General features: G+C 46.4%; 1 protein-coding gene across 1 annotated transcript in view; it reads right to left on the bottom strand.

Annotated features, from left to right (window-relative positions):
• The window catches only part of SORCS2 (sortilin related VPS10 domain containing receptor 2), a 1,363,792-nt gene that overhangs the window by 1,019,734 nt on the left and 329,444 nt on the right, over positions 1-14,614 (bottom strand). The window lies entirely within an intron of this gene.

Below are 14,614 nucleotides of genomic sequence, written 5' to 3'. Positions count from 1 at the left end.
TAAAGCATCATCTTTAAAGTTATAATGCAGACACAGTAAAAATGCTTTAAATAAGTCCCATCGACATTTTGACTGTTAACAGCATTAAGGTGGACTTAAGTACCTATTTGTCCCCAATACATAAGGCCCCAACAGATAAAGCCATTATCAGAGCGTTACTCTATAGTAGACCATAATATTTTACACATTTCACACATGCGCCCCCTGGTGGTGCATGCGTCGGTTGACAGCCGCTTATGCCGTCGGTTGACAGCCGCTTATGCACAGTGTGTGCCGAGGACTTGAACCACAAAGCAGTGTGATAGCTTTATGCTATCACACTGCATCCGGCTCTTCACCAGTATGTTCTCTCAACAGAGCCCGTCTCTTGGCAAGAGCAGAATAGTACATTTGTGTAAAAATATTCATTTTCAGGTTACGAATTTACCTGAGAAATATCTATCATATCCACATTAAAATGTGCACTGTGATAAATATGCCCTTTTCATACCTCCTGCTTTTTGGATACTGTCCACCATTCCACCCATGGGCCGCAGTGTCTCTGCATAGCAGTGCAGCGGGTGAACACGTCACAGTGCGTGGAGAGTTACTGAGGGCAGCTCAGCATCTCCAGACGTGCCGGGCATGCTTCTTAAGTGATGAAAACGGGGGTGGGGGGAACTAATTCCCAGAGACCTTCCTGTAACCTATCCCAGCAAATGGACTCCCCAATCTGTTTTGAAGAGAATAAATTTGGCTAAATTTTATCCCCATGTTATCCCTTTAATTGTCCCACAGGTATTACTAAAACAAACAATTGCACCTAGAGTATATCCATTATCAGAATTTTCTTTATTAAGTTATTGAAATGGTTGAGTCATCCTATTTTGTCCTCTTATGAATGAAACCAACTCTATAATGACCTGTGAGTCACTCTCATTGTAGATGGCTTATGTGATAAAACCAGCACAGCGTTTTACCCACAGTACTGTATATGAATGCAACATCTCAGTGAAAGCCACTTTATTTTTATTCCCTCTCTGCATGCTGTTTTCTCTCACTGCCCTTGCATCCGCTTGAGGCCTGAGTGGGAACTAACCATGTTATCATATGTACAGAACGCTTTCATTTTCAGCAGAGTGGCAATTTTCTCCTCATAAACATGATTGCGGCTGTATAGGAGATTATATGCCGTTAACATCATTAATTACTGTGTTTTAGCTTTTAATAATAGGTATTTTCATTCTGCCTTTTTTAAGCAAATGCGAATGAAGCCGGCAGCCGATTCATTTGGACGTGACTGTAAGCTCTTAAGTCCCTTGCTGCAACAGCGCAGGCGCAACACTATTTTCCACCACGTAATAGTGTGAGATAAAGAGAAAAAACCATTGTGTGTTTATATCTATATCTGTATATATTGTAACAGGAGTCTTGCTAGAATGTGCTCTGCTACAAAAATTCCACCAGCGACAGACTCCAGGATTGTGCAAAAACAACAAATACCTTTTATTCAGGTAGCTCAAAAACAAAGATATACATAAAACAAAGATCACTGTCTTTAGTATAAACTACCAGGGAGGTTAGGCCCTGCCTCATTCCCTCTTACTTAATAAGGAACCCTTCAGGTCCCGGCATCCTGACACTAGTGGCCTCTGGATCCCACTGTCCCTAGCAGGCCTATCACCTGGACACTAACTGCCTTCAGGAGCCCTGACTCATGGGAGAGACTCTGCTTTAAACCCAGCAGCCAGGTGCTGGCTGATGAAGCAGCTTCTTGGGCTAAGAAGCCTATAAGACCTGGTCTGGGCCAAATGGATTGGAACCTGGTCCATCCATATATATATATATATATATATATATATATATATATATATACACTGCTCAAAAAAATAAAGGGAACACTAAAATAACACATCCTAGATCTGAATGAATGAAATATTCTTCTTAAATACTTTGTTCTTTACATAGTTGAATGTGCTGACAACAAAATCACACAAAAATTATCAATGGAAATCAAATTTATTAACCCATGGAGGTCTGGATTTGGAGTCACCCTCAAAATTAAAGTGGAAAAACACACTGCAGGCTGATCCAACTTTGATGTAATGTCCTTAAAACAAGTCAAAATGAGGCTCAGTAGTGTGTGTGGCCTCCACGTGCCAGAATGACCTTTTGTGTGATTTTGTTGTCAGCACATTCAACTATGTGAAGAACAAAGTATTTAATAATATTTTTTTGAGCAGTGTATATATATATATATATATATATATATATATATAAAATAATGATAATAATAATAATAATTTTATTAATATAGCAGTCTTTCTCCAATAGGCCTCAAGGCGCTTATATATATATATATATATATATTATTATTATTATTTTTTATTTAGCAAAAGATGGGGGTAAGACTATTGGCGGCGAACTGTGGTCCAGGAGTTTGTAGTTGGGAGGGGGGGGGGGGGGGGGCGGGGGTTGGGGCTGCTATGGTGGTCTCGAGGCATCCGGACTGGCAACTGAAATGAAGGGGGCAATGACGTTATGAAGGAAGGGGGGGGGGGGGGGGCGGCCCTGCTTGTCTCCCATGAGGGGCCTATGGCTGCAGGGACGTAGGTTGTACAGTATATCTCTTGCTAAGAGTTGATTATGGTTACCAGACAACCCTGTTTCCTGTGGACAGTCCATTTACCGGTTCTGTACTCAAGAGGCTACTGTTTTTGACCTTCTTACGCAGAAGGTACATAGTATATGAATGTGCCCCTACACATTTGCAAATGTATCACAAGGCATTTTACACAACACTGATATTTGTATGCAGCTACGTCAGTCCCTACACCAGTGACACCTACACTTTTGCTTACCGTACTCACAAATATAAGACAGACATCAATTAACTTACCAGTCTATCTAGTGATCATGGCCATACAGAAGCTGGGTTTTGTTATCGTGTTAGGAAAACAATATATTCGGAATATGTATGTACTGTATATAAATGTTTTACAGGTTGAGTATCCCATATCCAAATATTCCGAAATACGGAATATTCCGAAATACGGACTTTTTTGAGTGAGAGTGAGATAGTGAAACCTTTGTTTTTTGATGGCTCAATGTACATAAACTTTGTTTAATACACAAAGTTATTAAAAATATTGTATTAAATGACCTTCAGGCTGTGTGTATAAGGTGTATATGAAACATAAATGAATTGTGTGAATGTAGACACACTTTGTTTAATGCACAAAGTTATAAAATATATTGGCTAAAATGACCTACAGGCTGTGTGTGTATAAGGTGTATATGTAACATAAATGCATTCTGTGCTTAGACTTAGGTCCCATCACCATGATATCTCATTATGGTATGCAATTATTCCAAAATACGGAAAAATCCCATATCCAAAATACCTCTGGTCCCAAGCATTTTGTATAAGGGATACTCAACCTGTATTATTAGATCTACAATATCTATGTAGATGGTCAATTGGTCAACAACATACTGTATGACATGCATAAGGTCATCAGGTACAAATGGTCGACATATGAAAAGTTGACAGTGGTAGAGGCCGACAGGTACAAAAGGTATACAGGGTGTAAAGGTCAACATGACAATGGTTGACATAAGTTTTGGTGGGGGGGAGTTATGTGGTCACCATCAGCAGTGCTGGAACTAGACATTTTGGTGCCCTGTGGCAGAAAGACCATTGGCGCCCTCCCTTCATACTTTAAATAGGGATACTGTGCCATAGACATGTCCCCCCAAAAAGGGGTGTGGTCTTGTGGGGAAGGGGTATGGCTTTGTAATAGTAAACCCAATTAAAATTACACTGCACCCTTATTCACATTACACCATAAAGTAGTGTCCCTTATTCATGTTACGTCACACAGTAGAGACACTTATAGCACTTTATGCCACACATTAATAGTGCCCCTTATACACATAATACCTCACAGCAATGCCTCTTACATTATGCCCTTACATATTATGCTAAACATTAGTAGGTCCCTTATACACATTATACCACATAGTAATGCCTCTTATACATTATGCCCTTGCACATTATGCCATACATGATGCCCTTACACATTATGCCACTTACACATTATGCCCCTTACACATGATGCCCTTACACATTATGCCACAAATTATGCCCTTAAACATTATCTTTTTCCTTAAAAAATTAGGAGACTACTTGTTTTCCACTGGATATACCTACATGTTTTTCATTTCTATATTAATTTGCAACATATTATTTTAAATTATTGTTCCCTATCCTGTGCACGAGTATATTCCCTGTACTCCCCCCATTGCGACATTGTCTCTCTCCCCATCCACCCAAATCCCCCCACCCCCATCCACAGCCAGACAACAGACCTCCTTTGGCTCTCCATAGACCTCAAGCCCAACAGGCAAGCAGATAGGCAGCATCTCTCTCTCTCCCAGCAGCAGGGCCCTCTCTCCAAGCGACAGGGGCTCCCTCTCTCCAGGTGGCAGGGACTCTCTCTCTCCAGGCGACAGGGGCTCTCTTTCCCTATGGCAGCAGCTCTTTCACCTGGCAGTAGCAGCTCTGTCTCTCCCTCTGGCAGATGCTCTCTTTCCCATTGGCAGCGGCTCTTTCGCCCGGCAGTAGTGACTCTGTCTCTCCCTCTGGCAGGGGCTCTCTCTCTCCAGGTGGCAAGGACCCTCTCCCGCCAGGTGGCAGGGGCTCTCTGCAGAGGACAGAGACTCTCTCTCGGATGGTAGCAGGGGCTCTCTCTACTGGCAACAGGGTGTCACGATCCGGGTATCTGGACGCCATTTCTTACCCATCAGATGCCTCCTAAGGCTGGCTCAGCGCTCCAGGACCGGATCCCATCTGTTATCCTAATGTTCACATTCCTGCATCCTCTCCTGTCTCTCTGAGACGCTGTCACAGTAACGCCTTATTACATCTGGCATGGCGTCTCCCGCGGCCTCCGCCGCCGTCCCTGAGCTTCTGCATGCAGAGTGTCAGAGTGGCGATTACGTCAGCCGCGGCCTCCGCTGTGTCCGCGTGGTTGGATGTGCACTTGTCAGCCTGGCGTCTCCTGTCTCCAGTGGCCGGCGCCGCCATTACTGTTTTCATTACCACATGGATTACAAACCAAACTTCCCTCCAAGTGTCTGCATGGGCGCAGCCATCTTGGATTCTGTCAGCTGATCATTTCCTCCAATCTGTTGTCAGTGCTTTGGTTGTCAAACCTAGTTCCTGTTTGTCTCTCTCCTGTGATTGTCTTCCAGGTTCCAGCTCCTGTCTCAAGACTTCCACCATAGAGACCCGCACCAGCATTCCACCTGCGGTGTAGCCTGACTCTCCAATCCATTGTGGATTCATCTGTTTCCAGCTACAGCATTACCTGCTTCCAGCTCAGCTTCCAGCAGAGTACAGCTTCCCTTAAAGGGCCGGTGTCCTTTCTACACTTTACCACTCTCCACCGGTATTATTATTTCTCCGCTCTCAAGTTCTACATTTCAGTTCATATTTCATCGCTCCCAAGTTCATTTATTATTTAACTGGTTCCAGCCAGTATCCACTCCGTGCTAACAACAGTCTGGTTCCAGCCAGTATCCACAGCAGCTGTTTTATCTTCAGCAACCCAGCTTTTCCTGGAACACCAGCTGGCACAATCCTGGGTTATCTCCATTGCTACAGTCGGGCCTGGTAAGGACTTTCCATCTAGAAGATCATAAGAACTATCTCACACTACCAGTGCCCTGTGGCTCCTGCCATCCTGTAGTACCCAGGAACTGTATTTATTCTTTGCTGACTTTTACGTTTTCTTTTACTGCTGCTGTGTTGCGGAGTTGTCATAATAAACATCATTGACTTTTATCCAAGTTGTCGTGGTCACGCCTTCGGGCAGTTATTATTCATGTTACTTACATGTCCAGGGGTCTGATACAACCTCCCAGGTTCCGGTACATCTCAGCCCCTACAACTGAGGCTGCCTCCCGTCAGCTCAGGCCCTCAGTTGTGACAGTAAGCACTGACCTAATGAATCCAGCCGGAGATCAGGATCAAGCGGCCAGGCCGATGCAAGAACTGGCAGCCCGACTTGAACATCAGGAGGCTGCACAGGGCCACATCATCCGCTGTCTCCAGGATCTCTCTACTCGGCTGGATGGGATTCAGACAACCCTCCGTGGATCAGACGCGTCCGGTGCGTCAACCACAGTGACTCCAGCTATAACCCCACCCACCTTACCCATTTCTGCTCCACGTCTTCATCTTCCAACGCCAGCAAAATTTGACGGATCTCCAAGATTCTGCAGGGGATTTCTCAACCAGTGTGAGATTCAGTTTGAGCTACAACCTGGCAATTTTCCCAGTGACCGTACAAAAATTGCCTACATTATCTCTCTTCTCAGTGGCTCAGCCCTTGATTGGGCATCACCGTTATGGGAGAGGTCCGACACCCTGCTATCCTCCTACACTACATTCGTGTCAACATTCAGGCGCATCTTCGACGAGCCAGGCCGGGTAACTTCAGCTTCATCTGAGATTCTCCGTTTGCGTCAGGGATCACGTACTGTAGGACAATATCTTATACAGTTCCAGATCCTGGCATCCGAACTGGCATGGAACGACGAGGCCCTGTATGCTGCATTCTGGCATGGCTTATCTGAGAGTATTAAAGATGAGTTAGCTACCAGAGACTTACCTTCCAAGTTAGATGAGCTAATCTCACTCTGCACGAAAGTTGATTTACGTTTCAGAGAGAGAGCAACTGAGCGTGTAAGATCATCTGCTCCAAAATCTTCTGCTCCTCCTCCTCGCCAACTGTCACCATCTAAAGATGAGCCCAGCCAAATTGGTCGTTCCCGTTTAACTCCTGCTGAGCGCCGAAGACGTCTCTCCAAGTCTCTCTGTCTTTATTGTGCAGCTCCGTCTCACACCATTAATGCCTGTCCCAAACGTCCAGGACTCCAGACCCTAGCTCGCCAAGGAGAGGGCCGGCTAGGAGTAATGATCTCCTCTCCATCTCCTCAAGATTGTAATCTCCCAGTCTCGCTTCAAGTTGCTCAACGTTATCGGAACATCATTGCCCTCCTTGATTCCGGAGCAGCTGGGAACTTTATTACCGAAGCCTATGTTAAACAGTGGTCCCTACCCACCGAGAGACTTCCTTCGTCCATTTCTTTAACTGCCGTGGATGGCAGCAAAATTTTTGATGCAGTTATTTCTTTAAGGACTCTACCAGTTCGTCTGAGAGTGGGAGTTCTTCATTCCGAACTTATTTCTTTTTTAGTGATTCCAAGAGCCACACATCCTGTGGTCCTGGGCCTTCCATGGCTCCGTCTTCACAATCCTACAATTGATTGGACGACTACGCAAATCCTGGCATGGGGTTCCTCCTGTGCTGAGACATGTTTGTTTAAAGTATTGCCTGTCTGTTCTTCCTCCCCCAGGTCGTCTGATGTTCCACCTCCTCCATATCAAGATTTCACGGATGTGTTCAGTAAAGCTTCTGCTGATATCCTTCCTCCTCATAGAGAATGGGACTGTCCGATTGATCTCGTTCCAGGGAAGGTTCCACCTCGAGGCCGAACTTATCCGTTGTCTCTGCCTGAGACGCATTCTATGGAGGAATATATTAAAGAGAACCTTGCAAAGGGGTTCATTCGACCTTCTTCTTCTCCAGCCGGCGCAGGCTTCTTTTTTGTAAAAAAGAAAGATGGTGGTCTGCGGCCGTGCATCGACTACAGAGGTTTGAACGACATTACCATCAAGAACCGTTATCCTTTACCCCTGATTACTGAGCTCTTTGACAGAGTTAGCGGAGCTACCATCTTTACAAAGCTGGACTTGCGAGGTGCATACAATCTCATCCGGATCCGTGAGGGTGACGAGTGTAAGACCGCCTTTAACACCCGTGACGGACATTATGAGTACCTCGTCATGCCCTTCGGATTGAGCAATGCTCCAGCTGTCTTCCAGCATTTTGTCAATGAGATCTTCAGAGACATTCTATACCGTCATGTCGTGGTCTATCTAGACGATATCCTCATTTTTGCCAACGATTTAGAGGAACATCGTTTTTGGGTTAAAGAGGTTCTGTCCCGTCTCCGTGTCAATCATCTCTATTGCAAATTAGAAAAATGCGTCTTTGAAGTCAAGTCCATTCCGTTTCTAGGGTACATTGTGTCCGGTTCCGAACTAGAGATGGATCCTGAGAAACTACAAGCAATCCAAAATTGGCCGGTACCCTTAACCCTCAAAGGGGTCCAGAGGTTCTTAGGGTTCGCCAACTATTACCGAAAGTTTATACGAGACTTTTCCACCATTGTGGCGCCTATTACTGCTTTCACTAAGAAGGGTGCTAACCTGTCCAAATGGTCTGAAGAAGCCATGCAAGCATTTCATCTTTTAAAACAAAGGTTCGTCTCTGCGCCTGTTCTGAAACAGCCTGACATCGACTCTCCTTTCATCTTAGAGGTGGATGCCTCCTCCGTTGGAGTAGGAGCGGTGTTATCTCAGAGGGCTAAAGATGGCCATTTACACCCTTGCAGTTTCTTCTCCCGGAAGTTCTCCCCAGCTGAGCGCAACTATGCCATTGGCGACCAGGAGTTGCTAGCCATCAAGCTCGCTCTAGAAGAGTGGAGGTATCTGTTGGAGGGAGCTTCTCATTCAATCACCATACTTACAGACCACAAGAACCTTTTATACCTGAAAGGCGCACAATGTCTCAACCCTCGTCAGGCCAGATGGGCACTTTTCTTTTCCAGGTTCGACTTTAAACTCCAGTTCTGTCCGGGCTCTCAGAATCGCAAGGCCGATGCCCTTTCCCGCTCATGGGAGCAAGAAAATGAGTCAGAGTCTTCAGACAAGCATCCTATTATAAATCCGTTGGCATTCTCCACGGTAGGGATGGACTCTACGCCCCCATCAGGGAAAAGTTTTGTGAAGCCGATGCTAAGGAAGAAGCTCATGCATTGGGCCCATGCTTCCCGTTTTGCCGGACATACAGGTATCCAAAAAACCCTGGAGTTTATCTCTAGGTCCTATTGGTGGCCAACTCTGAAAAAGGACGTCTTGGAGTTTATTGCATCTTGCCCAAAGTGTGCCCAACATAAAGTATCCCGCCAGTCGCCTGCGGGGCAACTGGTTCCACTATCCGTTCCCCGTCGACCATGGACCCACTTGTCGATGGATTTCATTACAGACTTACCCATGTGCAACAAGTTCAATACCATCTGGGTGGTAGTTGACCGGTTCACCAAGATGGCACACTTCATTCCTCTCACCGGTCTTCCGTCAGCTTCCAAGTTGGCTCAAGTATTCATACAAGAGATCTTCCGACTCCACGGTCTTCCTGAAGAAATTATCTCAGATCGAGGAGTTCAATTCACAGCCAAATTCTGGCGAAGTTTATGTCAAGTCCTCCAAGTCAAGCTAAAGTTTTCCACGGCTTACCATCCTCAGACCAATGGTCAAACCGAGAGTGTGAATCAGGACTTGGAGGCCTTCCTCCGCATCTATGTGTCCTCCTCTCAAGATGACTGGGTTCAATTACTTCCCTGGGCCGAGTTCTGTCATAACAACCAGTATCATTCTTCATCTGCTTCAACACCATTCTTCACTAACTTTGGATTCCACCCTAAAGTCCCTGAGTTCCAACCGCTTCCAGCAACTTCTGTTCCCGCAGTGGATATCACCTTGCATCAGTTTGCCAATATCTGGAAGAGCGTACGATCAGCTCTGCTCAAGGCATCGTTCAGGTACAAGAAGTTTGCGGATAAGAAGCGTCGAGCAGTTCCTGCTCTCAAGGTGGGTGATCGGGTATGGTTATCCACGAAGAATCTGAGGTTAAGAGTTCCCAGTATGAAGTTTGCACCTCACTATATCGGTCCTTTCAAGATTGAACAAGTCATCAATCCTGTTGCTTACAGACTTCAGTTGCCTCCCTTCTTAAAAATACCCAGGACATTCCATGTTTCCCTGTTGAAACCGCTGATCTTGAATCGGTTTCATTCCTCACTTCCTCCAACTCCGAAAGTCCAAACTCAACGAGGCGTTGAGTATGAAGTGGCCAAGATCCTGGACTCACGTCACCGTTACGGTCAACTACAGTATCTTATTGACTGGAAGGGTTACGGCCCTGAGGAACGTTCATGGACCAATGCTTCTGATGTCCATGCTCCTGCCTTGGTCCGGAGATTCCATTCCAAGTTTCCTCAAAAGCCAAAGAAGTGTCCTGGGGCCACTCCTAAAGGGGGGGGTGCTGTCACGATCCGGGTATCTGGACGCCATTTCTTACCCATCAGATGCCTCCTAAGGCTGGCTCAGCGCTCCAGGACCGGATCCCATCTGTTATCCTAATGTTCACATTCCTGCATCCTCTCCTGTCTCTCTGAGACGCTGTCACAGTAACGCCTTATTACATCTGGCATGGCGTCTCCCGCGGCCTCCGCCGCCGTCCCTGAGCTTCTGCATGCAGAGTGTCAGAGTGGCGATTACGTCAGCCGCGGCCTCCGCTGTGTCCGCGTGGTTGGATGTGCACTTGTCAGCCTGGCGTCTCCTGTCTCCAGTGGCCGGCGCCGCCATTACTGTTTTCATTACCACATGGATTACAAACCAAACTTCCCTCCAAGTGTCTGCATGGGCGCAGCCATCTTGGATTCTGTCAGCTGATCATTTCCTCCAATCTGTTGTCAGTGCTTTGGTTGTCAAACCTAGTTCCTGTTTGTCTCTCTCCTGTGATTGTCTTCCAGGTTCCAGCTCCTGTCTCAAGACTTCCACCATAGAGACCCGCACCAGCATTCCACCTGCGGTGTAGCCTGACTCTCCAATCCATTGTGGATTCATCTGTTTCCAGCTACAGCATTACCTGCTTCCAGCTCAGCTTCCAGCAGAGTACAGCTTCCCTTAAAGGGCCGGTGTCCTTTCTACACTTTACCACTCTCCACCGGTATTATTATTTCTCCGCTCTCAAGTTCTACATTTCAGTTCATATTTCATCGCTCCCAAGTTCATTTATTATTTAACTGGTTCCAGCCAGTATCCACTCCGTGCTAACAACAGTCTGGTTCCAGCCAGTATCCACAGCAGCTGTTTTATCTTCAGCAACCCAGCTTTTCCTGGAACACCAGCTGGCACAATCCTGGGTTATCTCCATTGCTACAGTCGGGCCTGGTAAGGACTTTCCATCTAGAAGATCATAAGAACTATCTCACACTACCAGTGCCCTGTGGCTCCTGCCATCCTGTAGTACCCAGGAACTGTATTTATTCTTTGCTGACTTTTACGTTTTCTTTTACTGCTGCTGTGTTGCGGAGTTGTCATAATAAACATCATTGACTTTTATCCAAGTTGTCGTGGTCACGCCTTCGGGCAGTTATTATTCATGTTACTTACATGTCCAGGGGTCTGATACAACCTCCCAGGTTCCGGTACATCTCAGCCCCTACAACTGAGGCTGCCTCCCGTCAGCTCAGGCCCTCAGTTGTGACACAGGGGCTCTCTCTCCAGGTGGCAGTGGCACTCTCTCCCAGCAGCCCAAAGCATGGTGAGCAAAGCAAACTATGCAAGGGGATGTGGTGCACTAATTGGGGGTCCACGTGCTGGAAGGGAAATTTTGATACCAAAAAAACATCAAAAAGTCATGTTGACCTGTTCATTTTTCACCCATTTCTGTGTCAAGCTGTCGACCCTGTCTTTCTTCTGAGTAATACTCAACTTTTGCCAAACTGAAATACTCTAGTTATCAGGCAACACCAATCATCTTCTTAACGGAAAATGGATTATATCTGAGGAGCCATGTCATTTGTCATCAAATGCTCAGATCAGTCAATATACAATATACCGCAGGCACCAACCATTTACTACAGTTACTACTAGAGGCTGAAGCGCTTTGTCTCAGTCTTGCATTTTATACCATTAACTAGATGTTGCTGCCAGTGCTTTTCTCTTACAGACTCGTAATAAGTTCTAACATATATCCAAGACACAGGGGTAAATTTACTAACATTCGTATTTTCCCGTTTCAGATCAAAGTTCAATCACGAATGACATCGAAAGTGTAAAACTGCAACTTTTTGAATTTATTACGACTAATTTACTAAGCTGACGTATTCGGGTTTTTCTTTTGTTCCGATGTCGATGTCATTGGTTTTTTTTTTTTTTACGGCAGTGATTAGCAAAACACTGCCGACTTTTTAAAAATGAATCTCGGCCGGATCTGTGTGATCCGTGCTGGGGTTCATTTTTTTTTTTTTTTTTAAATTAAACAGTGTAAAATAAAAATAAAAATTGCGTGGGGTCCCCCCTCCTAAGCATAACCAGCCTCGGGCTCTTTGAGCCGATCCTGGTTGCAGAAATATGGGGGGAAAAATGACAGGGGTTCCCCCATATTTAAGCAACCAGCATCGGGCTCTGCGCCTGGTCCTGGTTCCAAAAATACGAGGGACAAAAAGAGTAGGGGTCCCCCGTATTTTTAAAACCAGCACCGGGCTCCACTAGCTGGACAGATAATGCCACAGCCGGGGGTCACTTTTATATAGTGCCCTGCGGCCGTGGCATCAAAAATCCAACTAGTCACCCCTGGCCGGGGTACCCTGGGGGAGTGGGGACCCCTTCAATCAAGGGGTCCCCCCCCTAGCCACCCAAGGGCCAGGGGTGAAGCCCGAGGCTGTCCCCCCCATCCAATTGGCTGCGGATGGGGGGCTGATAGCCTTTTTTGAAAATGAAAAGATATTGTTTTTAGTAGCAGTACTACAAGGCCCAGCAAGCCTCCCCCGCATGCTGGTACTTGGAGAACCACAAGTACCAGCATGCGGCGGAAAAACGGGCCCGCTGGTACCTGTAGTACTATTACTAAAAAAATACCCAAAAAAAGACAAGACACACACACCGTGAAAGTAAAGATTTATTACATACATGTACACAAACATACATACATACTTACCTTATGTTCACACGCAGGTCGGTCCTCTTCTCCAGTAGAATCCAAGGGGTACCTGTTGAATAAATTCTACTCACCAGATCCAGGGTCCCAGGGTCCTCGGGGCAACCATTTGTAATCCAGGTACTTGAATAAAATAACAAAACGGATACCCGAGCCACGAACTGAAAGGGGCCCCATGTTTTCACATGGGACTCCTTTCCCCGAATGCCAGAAACCCACTCTGACTTCTGTCTAAGTGGGTTTCTTCAGCCAATCAGGGAGCGCCACGTTGTAGCACTCTCCTGATCGGCTGTGTGCTCCTGTACTGAGTGACAGGCGGCACACGGCAGTGTTACAATGTAGCGCCTATGCGCTCCATTGTAACCAATGGTGGGAACTTTCTGCTCAGCGGTGACGTCACTTTAGGTCAACCGCAGGGCAGAAAGTTCCCACCATTGGTTACAATGGAGCGCATAGGCGCTACATTGTAACACTGCCGTGTGCCGCCTGTCACTCAGTACAGGAGCACACAGCCGATCAGGAGAGTGCTACAACGTGGCGCTCCCTGATTGGCTGAAGAAACCCACTTTGACAGAAGTCAGAGTGGGTTTCTGGCATTCGGGGAAAGGAGTCCCATGTGAAAACATGGGGCCCCTTTCAGTTCGTGGCTCGGGTATCCGTTTTGTTATTTTATTCAAGTACCTGGATTACAAATGGTTGCCCCGAGGACCCTGGGACCCTGGATCTGGTGAGTAGAATTTATTCAACAGGTACCCCTTGGATTCTACTGGAGAAGAGGACCGACCTGCGTGTGAACATAAGGTAAGTATGTATGTATGTTTGTGTGCATGTATGTAATAAATCTTTACTTTCAAGGTGTGTGTGTCTTGTCTTTTTTTGGGTATTTTTTTAGTAATAGTACTACAGATACCAGCGGGCCCGTTTTTCCGCCGCATGCTGGTACTTGTGGTTCTCCAAGTACCAGCATGCGGGGGAGGCTTGCTGGGCCTTGTAGTACTGCTACTAAAAACAATATCTTTTCATTTTCAAAAAAGGCTATCAGCCCCCCATCCGCAGCCAATTGGATGGGGGGGACAGCCTCGGGCTTCACCCCTGGCCCTTGGGTGGCTGGGGGGGGGGACCCCTTGATTGAAGGGGTCCCCACTCCCCCAGGGTACCTCGGCCAGGGGTGACTAGTTGGATTTTTGATGCCACGGTCGCAGGGCACTATATAAAAGTGACCCCCGGCTGTGGCATTATCTGTCCAGCTAGTGGAGCCCGGTGCTGGTTTTAAAAATACGGGGGACCCCTACTCTTTTTGTCCCCCGTATTTTTGGAACCAGGACCAGGCGCAGAGCCCGATGCTGGTTGCTTAAATATGGGGGAACCCCTGTCATTTTCCCCCCCATATTTTTGCAACCAGGATCGGCTCAAAGAGCCCGAGGCTGGTTATGCTTAGGAGGGGGGACCCCACGCAATTTTTTTTGTAAAAATAATCACTTTCCCACCCCTTCCCACTGATATACATGCACGGATCTCATGGATCCGTGCATGCCTATCCAATCACGGATAAAAAAAGCAGGTCTGTTTTTTTTAAGCACTTTTTTACGAGTTGTAATTTTTCACGGCAGTGTTTTGTTTTTTTTTGCTTTGCACTTCTTAGTAAATGACCGAGATTCATACTTAAACAGCCGCGTTTTGACCGATGGTGTATTCATTCGTGATTTTTTTCCTAG

This window comes from Pseudophryne corroboree, chromosome 1 (genome assembly GCF_028390025.1).
Source record: "Pseudophryne corroboree isolate aPseCor3 chromosome 1, aPseCor3.hap2, whole genome shotgun sequence".
In the NCBI taxonomy this organism is placed as follows: domain Eukaryota; kingdom Metazoa; phylum Chordata; class Amphibia; order Anura; family Myobatrachidae; genus Pseudophryne; species Pseudophryne corroboree.
Note: the sequence above shows the minus strand (reverse complement) of the source record. Positions and strands in the feature narration are given on the sequence as shown.